Source organism: Carcharhinus amblyrhynchos, chromosome 8 (genome assembly GCF_965287045.1).
Source record: "Carcharhinus amblyrhynchos chromosome 8, sCarAmb.v2.hapA, whole genome shotgun sequence".
NCBI classification, from domain to species: Eukaryota; Metazoa; Chordata; class Chondrichthyes; order Carcharhiniformes; family Carcharhinidae; genus Carcharhinus; species Carcharhinus amblyrhynchos.
This window is the reverse complement of record NC_137331.1, coordinates 25228907-25240938: the sequence shown is the minus strand read 5'-3', so window position 1 is coordinate 25240938 and position 12032 is coordinate 25228907.

The following is a 12032-nucleotide window of genomic DNA, read 5'->3' as shown; positions in this document are numbered from 1 at the left end:
TATTCTCTCAATCTCTCGTTCTATTTTCCTACATGAATGGACCCTTCAAGAAGTAGTACTGTCAACAGTTAAAAACAACATTTTACATCATTTCTCCAGGGTTTCTGTTGATTATCTGGTGTGGAAATTCTCTCCTTTCTGTTCAATGTTTTGATCCTCTTCTTCCACCTTACCCTTTCCATCTCTTCCTTTACCTCAGTCCTAGTTGCATACCACTCTGTAACTTTATTCGCCTAGCTTTTACCAGACTCATCGGGCCTGATTTTTGCTTCCAAAGTGGGTCATTCAAGTTGGGAAATTTTGGGACTCAGCATAAAGACCCAAGAGTCAGGACCACTGCCCCCTAGAAACAGATTGGAGGCAAACACAGTGTGGCTGAGCACTGAGACAGGCTAGTTAAAAGAATCTTGGTTCTCTGGAACTCGATTCCAGCCGCGTTATTAAATTTTAGGCTTTCGAGCCATCATCCATCACACTGCCCCAATCCCCCACCCACTCCCAATGTCAACTCCATGCCCCTTTGACAACTCAATGACAACTCATGCCTCCATTCACTCCCATGGCCCCTTTAGCCCCCATGCTTACTGAATGTCGATTCATGATAATCAATCCAAAACCCTTGACTTTATACCTTCCATGCCAACACACCCAGAATTAACCATTGACGGAGCATGTGAACCATGTTGAGAGTAATTCATTCTTCACTATAATAAAAAAACTCCCACTGATGAATTCCCATTCAATCATTTTAAATCTCATCATGTGGTTAATATCTTATAAAAATAAACAAGCTTCTATTCATAGCCCTACATCAAAGATAACGAATCCTATGATAGTCTATTTGAGCTATCAATCAAATTGTCAACTTAGAACCCTTGACTGAAATAATTATAATTTTGGAAATTCACCAAACATTGACAAAAAGCCATTAGGGAAATGTAAACAAATAACTATTACAACTGCTAGAACAGGGTTTTTCTTACTTCAGACACCAGCAGCCTTTTTTTAAAGTTTAAAGAGCGGGGCATTTAAAAAATTACATTCATACATACCTTATCACTTCTTTATCTGCTTCATATAAATGTATCTCCCACACTGTGGATTACGGCCCTTGTCATAGCCAAAGGACGACTGTATGAATTCAACACTGAGTTCAATTGGCCCTGCAGAGTTCAGTTTCCCTCATCTGTGATTCACATCCCTCCTGTTCCCCCTGCTGGAAAAAATGGCATCTGTTGAAAATGCGGGCAGGATTGCTGCATCTGAGTCCATCCCACCATTTTAGAACCACCATGGAATCTCCATGACTCCGGGGAAATCTGGCCCGGAGATTCTTAGTTCTTCCTATTCCATGACAACACATGCATATTAGAGAAACACAAACACAGATTTAACTGTCTGAATGCAATCACATTCAGCGCTGTAAAGAGATACCAGAGAAAAGGAAGAATAACAGAATTTTCGAATCGTTGAATAATGCAGCACAGGAAGATACCATTTGGCTCATCATACGTGCCTGTATCAGCTCTTTGGCTTCAGTTCTTCTCCATTAAAACTGCACACGCAACTACTTTTTGGCCAAATGATACACCTTGTTTTCTTTGAATCAACAATGGCTTTTTTTTTCAGGTACCGCTTCTGCAAAGACCACACTATCTATCCATTCCACGCCTTAGAAAATCCTGTTTCCTATTCTCTTTAATACCAACAATCTCTGATCTTCCTTTCTTTGCCCAAGTATGGCGAAAGCAGATTCAACAGTAACACTGAAGAGAGAATTGGCTAACATTTACAGTGATGTGTAAAAAGAGAAGGTGGAACAGTAGTCGGGTGGCACAGTGGTTAGCATTGCTGCCTTACAGCACCAGGGACCCAAGTTCGAATCCTGGCTTGGGTCACTGTCTGTATGGAGTTTGCACATTCTCTCCTTGTCTGTGTGAGTTTCCTCTGGGTGCTCCAGTTTTCTCTCCTAGTCCAAACATGTACGGGTTAGGTGAATTGACCATGTTAAATTGTCCTGCGGAGACAGGGGGGCTAGTTAGAGCAAATGGGGATAGGGTCTGGATGGGATTGTGGTCAGTGCAGACTCAGTGAGCCAAATGGCCTTCTTCTGCACTATAGAGATTCTATGACCCTATGAGAGTGGCATTGATTGAGCAACTCTGCCAAAGAGCTGGTACAGGCATGTACAATAGGCCAAATGGTATCTTCCTGTGCTGCATTATTCAACGATTCAAGAATTCTGTTATTCCTCCTTTTCTCTGATATCTCTTTGCAGTGCTGAATGTGATTGCATCCAGGCAATTAAATCTGTGTTCATGTTTCTCTAATGTGAAAGGAATATTCCATTCTTATGTCATGGAATAGGAAGAACTCCCAAACATTGGGTACTAATTCAAAAACAGGTAAATTACTGGGCTCAGATATATTGTAAGAGAAGTTGTATGCAGCAGAAATTTCTTTTGTGTTTTTCCAGTTTATGGGCTCAAAACTTATCAATTTCACTACAGAGCATTCCCTGCTGAAATTGAGCACAACATTTAACCATCATCATTAAATTGATCCTCAAACCTCCCTGGTAGCTGCCTGAAATAAATATAAGTTCCATTGAATTATTGGGTTATTAGGACCCTTAAGGATCCTGGTACTTGGGAGCACTAGACTAGCTCATTCTAACTCTGCCACAGGAATGTATGGCATGCACACTCAGAAAGCAAATCAAAATAGCAATGATTAAAGGATCCCCACTTTCATCAACTAAAGTCTTCTAAATGTTCTCACCTGAGGAAAGGAGGGAGCTTTGCTGGTATTACCATTGAGGATGCCTCATTATTGTCAACAATGACAGGATTACGATGCAAGCACTTCCTTTGGGGCATTCCTTCCTGAGCCATCTCATTATTCTGATTATTGCTTGGTTAGTCTCCCAGTGCAGAGCCCCCTAGCTTACCATTCACATAGTGTCATTTCTTCAACAGGTGCTTGCTAAAGTAAAGTTGTGTCATTGTGATTGATGCTCTCTCCTTGTCCTCTGGGCACTCTACATTTCCTTTACCTGAAAGAGAAGAGGGAGAAACATATTAATAGTGTCAAGAATAAACAGTGACAAATGAGTGGCTGCAGAAAAACAGCAGCACTTTGCCACGAATTACAAGTGAGCTAAGTGAGAAGTCACAAAATGTAAGACAACCTAAAGCTGTGTCGGATGTGTCTTCAGGCCTCACTATTTGTCACTGCCCTGGTATGACCCACATTGACACTCCCATAGCATCCTCTTTGGCTGGAGAGAGGAAATGAATGCACGCCCTCACTTCTCCGGTGACCTGCAGTTCTCTTGTTCACAAGCCCATGCTGCTAAGATAAAGGAGAATGTTTGTGGTGATACTGAAATATGTACATGTCAAGATGAAATAGTGATTAAAAAGAAATAGCGGCAAAGGTGGTGAAGAGAGTAACAGCAGCGAGAGCGGTAGGTGCAGAATGTGGTGTTGACAGCAGGAGGAAGTGGAGTGTAGCCTGAGCCCCTTAATAGAGGAGAGCGTTGGCATTCGGGAGAGTGAAGGTCTGTGAATACAAGGGTTTAAGGTACTGAGAGATTATGCAGCATGGTGGTTATCACTGCTGCCTCACAGCGCCAGTGACTCGGGTCGACTCCAGCCTTGGGTGACTGTCTGTGTGGAGTTTTCATGCCCTCCCCATGTCTGCATGGGTTTCCTCCAGGTGTTCCAGTTTCCTCCCACACTCCAAAGATATGGAGGTTAGGTGGATTGGCCATGATAAATTGTTGCTTGGTGTCCTATAATACGTAAGCTAGGGGAACTAATAGGGGAAATAAGATGGTGATGGGGCCTGGGTAAGGTACTCTGTTAGAGAGTCAGTGCAGGCTCGATCAGCTAAATGTCCTCCTTATGAACTATTGCGATTCTATGATTTGCTGAGGAGTCCAAATCTAATCTTATCAACCCTGGGTAGGTTACTATATTTTTTCCTGCATGACATGTCCCGGGGAAGCAATGCTCCTGCTGCTGATTAAATCTGCTACCTGTGCCTCCTATTTCTGATCACATTGCCAGCTATCTTACTGTCATATTTTAGAAAGAATGTCCCTCCTCTTGCTGACCAAGATCTCCATATTGCGGGTGGGGCCAGGGGCTTCCCGGTTAGAACTTCTCTGTGGCTTCTTGTACAGATGTTAGTCACTGCTTTCCTGCAGCCAGGAGATGCCCAGGTTGCCTTTAATTAGTTTCAGTGTTGGCCACCATTAATCAAGCTGCCATCCAATAGTGCTGGGAAGCTGACAACTTAATGCAACAAGGACCCCGGAGACATATTGTCTGCTAAATATGACCAAAGGTTCCCACATCTTGCTCCAAACATGTATGGATTGGACTGATTGGCCACGTTAAATTGCCCCTTAATGTTGGGGTAAAAATGTGGCCTTACGAAGATAGGGCCTGGGTGGGATTGTCAACGATGGGCTGAATGACCTCCTTTTTGCACTGTCGGGATTCTATGATACTATGAAAAAAAAAGCTTGGTCAATTTTCCATTCCTACATTCTCAACTCAAGGGGTAAATCCCTTGGGGTGGCACCGTGGCACAGTAGTTAGCACTACTGCCTCACAACGCCAGGGACCTGGGTTTGATTCCCGGCTTGTGTCACTATCGGTGTGAAGTTTGCACATTCTTCCCTTGTCTGTGTGGGTTTCCTCTGGGTGCCCCGGTTTCCTCTCACAGTCCAAGACATACTAGTTAGGTGGATTGACCATAATAAGTTCTCCCTCAGTGTACCTGAACAGGTGCTGGAGTGTGGCGACTAGAGGATTTTCACAGTAAGTTCATTACAGTGTGAATGTAAGCCTACTTGTGACTAAAATAAACATTTTAATCCAAATTTGGGAATTATATCACAGGTAATACAATAGTAGTGCAGTGGCCATGGTCGGGGTTAATAAACAATGTATCATTTTTTCAAAGTTCCATTTCTGGATTGATCACAAATGAAGAATGGTTTCCACTTGTCACTATGTATTGATGAAACCTTGAATACAGCAGAGGTTAAGTTGATGAAATAACTGGTTTCAATGTTATTAAGAAACAATTTCTTCTGGTTTTACCATGCAATTTTTGTCCTAATTGTTGCTAATTTAAAGTTATCAGGATGTGCTTAATCAATCAGACACTTGTGGACTCAAATCTGGATTAGATGCAATTATTGTGCAGTAGTGTATGTGGGCACTATACACTCACTTCCACTGTCAGTGTGGAATGTGTTAACTGATACATTTCCGGATGGCTCAGGGACTGAAATAGCGGCTTCACAGACTCTCGGAGACTCTGGAGGTCCTGGTGAAATACAGCCGGAGGAGGTGGGAAGGCAGACTTACCCACTGGGGGAAAGAGCTCACCTCACCATATTGCCCATCTTTCCTGCAGCGATTGGTGCTGCTTGCATGATCTTGTGTCCTTGATTCCTTGTAGTAAGAAGTCTCACAACACCAGGTTAAAGTCCCTCATGTTTAGTTGTAGCAAATGCCACTAGTTTTCGGGGCTCTGCCCCTTTGTCAGGTGAGTGCGGAGTTCTGATCACAAACAAGGCATATAAAGGCACGCACATTCAGTTTACAGAATACTGATTAGAATGTGAGTCTTTACGGCTAATCAAATCTTAAAGGTGCAGACAATGTGAGTGGAGATAGCATTAAACATAGATTAAAGAGATGTGTATTGTCTCCAGACTGAACAGTAAGTGAGATGTTGCAATTTCAGGCAAGTCATGTGGGTTACAAATAGTGCGACATGAGCCCAAGATCGCAGTTGAGACCGTCCTCATGTGTGCAGAACTTGGCTATCAGTCTGTGCTCAGCTACTCTGCGCTGTCATGTGTCGTGAAGGCTGCCTTGGAGATCGTTTACCCGAAGATCAGAGGCCGAATGCCCATGACTGCTGAAGTGTTCGCTGCAGGAAAGGATATCCCGAGGCATGGTAAACTGGGGAGACCATACAGACACTACGACAATGGATGAATGAACACTGCTCAACAATCACCAGGCAAGACTGTTCCCTTCCTGTTGGTGAACACTTCAGCAGTGAGGTGTCACTCCTGTGAGGTACCCAGTCATATGGAATAGCACATCACCTAGTCTTTTTAGGTGATGGTCTCAGATAATCTGTGGGATAAATGTTACTTGAGTGTTGGTGGAACTTATTCAAAGGACTGAATTTTCACAGAGATAGAATGGCTCCACCCCAAATTGGTGACAGAGCCTTGGTACTGCAGTGACCCATCCCCAGTTGACTGTTTGCTTTCAGAGATAGTGTTAAGTTAAGCATTATCCACCAAACTGTATGCAACCTCCTTAAATAAACATCTCTAAGAGCATACATAAATATAAATTAGGAGCAGAGGGCTACTTGGCTCCTCGAGTCTGCTCCATCTTTCAATAAGATCATGGCTAACCTGATTATGGCCTCAACTCCACATTCCTGCTTACCTCTGATTGACTCCCTTGTTAGTCCAAAAATCCATCTAACTGAACACCAGGGACCCAGATTCGATTCCCGGCTTGGGTCAGTGTCTGTGTGAAGTTTGCACATTCTCCCCATGTCTGTGTGGGTTTCCTTCAGGTGCTGTGGTTTCCTCCTGTAGTATAAAAGGTGGGCGGGTTGGGTGAATTGCCCATGCTAAGTTGTCCCTTGGTGTCAGGGGGACTAGCTAGTGTAAATGCATGGGATTATGGGAATAAGGCCTGGGTGCGATTGTGATCAGTGCAGACTCAATGGACTGACTGGCTTCCTTCAGCACTGTAAGATTCTATGATAACTCTGCCTTAAACATATTCAATGACTCTGCCTCCACTGCTCTCTGGGGAAGAGTTCCAGAGAGTCAGAGCCCCTGACAGAAGTAAAATCTCATTATCTCCATCTTAAATGGGAGGCCCTTAATTTTTAAATGCATCCCCTAGGTGTTGGTCTGTCCCACAAGGGAAATTATGCTTTCAGCATCAACCCTATCAACTCCCCTTAGGGTTTTATGTATTTGAATAAAATCAAATGTTATTTCTCTCAGCTAGTATTAATACATGCCCAGCTTGTCCTTAATGAGTGCGGGCTGGGAGATTAAGTGGTAATCAGCACTTGAATCGTGTTCCTGGGTCTTGTTTTAACTCCTTTACCAAGATGGTGCCTTGTGTTAAATTAGTGTTTCAGTCGAGACCCTTTAAAGACCCTTCAGCATCTGAAAGATCCAGCAGCAATTTTCCCGACAAGATTTGATTTGGTCACCGTTTGTGCTAAAAGTTTAAGTTTGGGTCCTAAAGTTCTGCAGGCTTTCTCCTAATCCGTCACTGTAACTCTTGAAGGAGGATGACAGAATCCACAGGAGATCGGCATCATCTCATCAGTGGGGGAAATGACTCAGAAGCAACAAAGAAGGGTGTCTACTCACCAACTCTATCACACAAAAGTTCAGAGCCATTTCAGCCACCCATCTGTTGATGGATTTGTTCCAATGTTTTTGGAGCATCATCTGCACAAGGACTGCTGCAGATCAACTCGAGATTAGCAATAAACGTGGCTTTTCCAGCATTGTTCACATCCTGAGAGAGAATGAATTTTAACACAGCCACCAGGACAGCAGGAAGACTTAATATTAAGCCTGTGTTCAGCTTCTATTCTATTCTGTTCCAAACCCAGGCAGGCTGTTAATATATCAATTCAGAAAGCTGGTAGATATTTTTGTAAGCCAGTTCAGATAATTCCATTTACTTAATGCGGCTTTTCCTGACATTCCTGAGAAAGTCCAAGCTTCTCATTACACGTTTTACTTGGCGTAGAAATTGAACAAATCTCTGATTCTAACAACTAGAACAAAATCACTGAAAGATGACTTGTGTTACTTATGTTGTATCTTATGTCATATTGTTCAGCGTCTGAACTATCATTTAAGTAAGACAAAATTACAACAGCCTTGACTGGAATCAGTGCTTTAGTGTGCCAACACAGAGGAAAATCACGAATAGGCCCCTTGACCTGAATCTTTAAGGTGGCGAGTGTTTGGCTCCAGCCATCCTGAGACTCGGGGTGTGGGGGGAGGAGGGTGGGGTGGGATGGCAGCGGGGTGTTTGGGGGACAGGAGGGAGGGGAGTGGCAGGGGAGGAGCGAGGGGGACAGAATCACATTCCAGCTATCTCTGTCTCCAACATGTCCAGTGCCATTTCATGCTTGATTGAGCATTGATTTGGCAGCAGGTAGGAATTTTGTCCACTTTTGGGATGGAGCTCCCACCTCAGAGACCTGTCGGCCAATCTGTCAAATTGTGTCCGGGTTGAGTCAGGCAGGAATCCCTCCCAGCTAATTTCAAGCTCCCCCCTCTCTCCTGCCACCTGGGGATGAGTTGGGGCGGGGGGAGGGTGAGCGGAGGGTTGTGGGAGAAGGGAGGGGATTGTAGTGGGCGGAAGTGGGAGAGTGTAAGATTCTGACTGGCATCTTTGCTGGACAATTTGACAGAAAACACAACATAAGTAACACAAGTCATCTTTCAGTGATTTTATTCTAGTTGTTAGGATCAGAGATTTGTTCAATTTCTATGCCATGTCAAACGTGTGATGAGAAGCTTAGACTTTCTCAGGAATGTCAGGAAAAGCCGCATTAACTAAATGGAATCGTCTGAACTGGCTTATAAAAATATCTACCAGCTTTCTGAATTGATGTATTAACAGCCTGCCTGGGTTTGGAACAGAATAGAATAGAAGCCGAACACAGGCTTAATATTAAGTCTTCCTGCCGTCCTGGTGGCTGTTTTAAAATTCATTCTCTCTCAGGATATGAACAATGCTGGAAAAGCCACATTTATTGCTAATCTCTAGTTGATCTGCTTCAGTCCTTGTGCAGATGATGCTCCAAAAACATTGTTTCTGCAGGGAATTCCAGGACTCTATCTCTGCATTAAAGAAGGAATGATTGGAAATACTGGGGAAGGTGCAAAACCGATTTACAGCCATCAGCTAAGTGTTGGAAGCAGTTATTGACATTGCAATTAAATGACACTTACTCAGCAACAAGCCGCCAGGCAATGCTCAACTTGGATACCGTCAGCTCTTCAGCTCTAGACCTTATTACAGCCTTAATCCAAACATAGACACAAGAGCAGCGTTCCAGAGGTGAGTTGAGAGTAGTTGCACTTGATATCATCTGGTCACATCTGATGAGTGTGGTATCAAGGAACCCTTGAAAAATTGAGTCAATCGAAATCGGCGGAAAGCTCTCCCCTCGTCGGAATCAAACCTTGCACAAAGGATAATGGTTTTGATTGTTGGAGGCCAGTTATTCAGCTCCAGAACACTGCTGTATGAGCTCCAACCATCTTCAGCCGCTTCATCAATAACATTCCCTTTAAAAGATATCAGAAGTAGGGATGGTCATTGTGATTGCATTGTACACTTGTGATGCCTCAGGTACTGAGACAGTCTGTGCCCACATACAGCATTCAGACTGGGGTGGATAACTGGCAAGTGACATTCATGCTACACAAGGGCTAGGCAATGACTATCTCCAACAAGAAAGAATTTAAACATCTCTCTGTTACATTCAACTACATTGCCATTGCTAAATTCACAGCCATTGACATCCTAGGGATTGCCATTGACCAAAAACTTAACTGGAACAGCTTTTTAAATACTGTGGCTAAAAGACCAGGTCAGAAGCTAAGAATTTTGTGGCAAGTAGCTCATCTCCTGACTCCTCAAAGCCTGTTCACAAAGCACAAGTCATGATTGTGATGAAGTACTCCCCATTTGCCTAGATATGTGCAGCACCAACCACGCTCATAAAGATTGATACCACACAAGACAAAGCAGCCCACTTGAATCAACACCTCATCCAGCACCCTAACTATTGCCACAACAAGGTTTCATGTTTTGAGACTTTTACTGTAACAAATAAATCAAAAATAACATAGACCAAACTCTATTTTTGTAGGTTGCTTATACTTTAAAATACCGAAAGCAGAACTTAGCCTTTCTACATTTAGCACAACAGTAAAACCAACTACACAGTTATACTTTACACTGTTCCTTTTGTAGACATTCAAATGTTCTTGGAACCAACTCAAATGATTCTTAGCTCTCAAGGTTTACTGTCATTCTTTTCCTTTCTCAGCCTGGAAAATTTTAACCCCAAAACTATCTTTTACAGTCGGAGATTTATGAGATATTTGCTCTCTAACACAAGGTAGATGAATATTCCAATGTTGTTTTAACTTTTTTGAATTTAGTCCTTTCAATCCAATTGCAAGCTCCCACACGCATTCTTATGTGTTGATCTATAGCTGCTCTCTTTCTTAGGTTCCTGCAGACTGCCTTGTATCTGTGAGTTTTCTTAGAAATCTTAGAAACACTTCCCCACTCAAAACCCACTTGTTTTGCAACGTGAATTACCATAGGCCTGTATCCAGGTAGAAATGTTGATTAGAAATCCTTTCTTGACTCCTGTTCTATTCTATTTTGGAATCAAGTAATTAGCTTAAAAAATAACCATTTATAATTAACATTATCAACACCTACTGGGCACTTGGAGATCAAGAGTCTTTCTTATCATGATTTCCGTTGAGACTGATAGATTTTAAAAGGTGATTCAACCTTTTAGTTACAAGCTGATAGAATGACATGACAAGATCTCATGTTACATAACGCTTAATATAACAAATCACTAATAAATACTATCCACTAAACAGTATTTTCTTTTTGTAGGCAATTTATACTTTGAACTACTGAAAGGAACACTTCCCTTTTATACTTATTACCAATCATACTCTCCATGGAATTGCAGTCCTTTTAGCAAACAATCCATAGTTACTTCCAGCTTTCGAGAGGTTCACATAACCCTGCTTCACCAAGCAATAATTTAATGTAGCCATCTTAAGGCATTATCTTCAGATTTAGGAGAGTTTCCTAAACACAGATATTTAAGCAGTACCATGATTGCTTTGAGAGCCAGTCATATGGTTTGATGGTGATGTCATTAGGGTGTGGCATAGTCAGCTGTTTTGGTTTCAGTTTGTACTCTATGCAGTGCAGAGAACATCACTTTCAGTAAACTCATTTGCACTTGGGAACCAGTTATTTTGAATCTACATGTGCAAACAATAGCCAAGATTCTCCTAAAAAGAAAACTAAGTGCCCAATGGACGGGAAACCGAGAGAATTTCCTGCCTATCTATTTGGGCGTACTAAGTGGAATGAATCTCTGCCACAGAGTGCCTCAGAGAAATTCACACTGGAAAGTGGGGGACAGTGCCAGGGTGTCCCTATCCCTGGCCTCCCAGGAGGGTCTCAATAGCCTCTGTCCCACCAGCGTAGTGAGTACTCCTGTTTCACCAATGTTTCCACATTGGTGGGCAGCTGTTGTAAACCACGCTGGTGGGAACCTCTTCTGGCATGGGGGGAGACACTAGTGGGCCTGGAAACTACTGTCCTGGGCCCACTAATCATATGAAAATGATGATTTTGATACTGTAATCAATTCTGCACCAATTTTTGGCATAGGACTGATTAAGTCTAAAAACATACCCTGGGAGACTCACAATTGGCCGGACGCCGGTCATGAGTCCAGCCCCCGCTGATGTTTCCTGGCCTGCTGTGCTACTCGAGTAGCATAGCAGGCTAGGAGAATCCCAGCCAATGCTTTTCTTTTTGCGTAAAACCCACAATCCCCAACATAGTTGGGACATTACAACAATCAGCAATAAAGCCTTTTCCATCATTCTTCCACGCCCCCTTGACCATGTCAGGACAAACCAACTGGAATCCTTAGTAGGCAAGAGGATGCTTCTCTTCAATACAGACCATCTCCCTCCTGCATCTGGTTATGGTGACTCAGAAAGCAAAAACAGTCCTTTCTCTCTGTTAACCACATAATCTGTCTACTAATCAACTAATTGATTTTTATGAGCTGCCTTCATTCTCCATTTTAAGCTAAAATAATCTTCTGACAGGCTGACTAACTGCCTTTAATGTCAAATCTCTGTTTTCTGT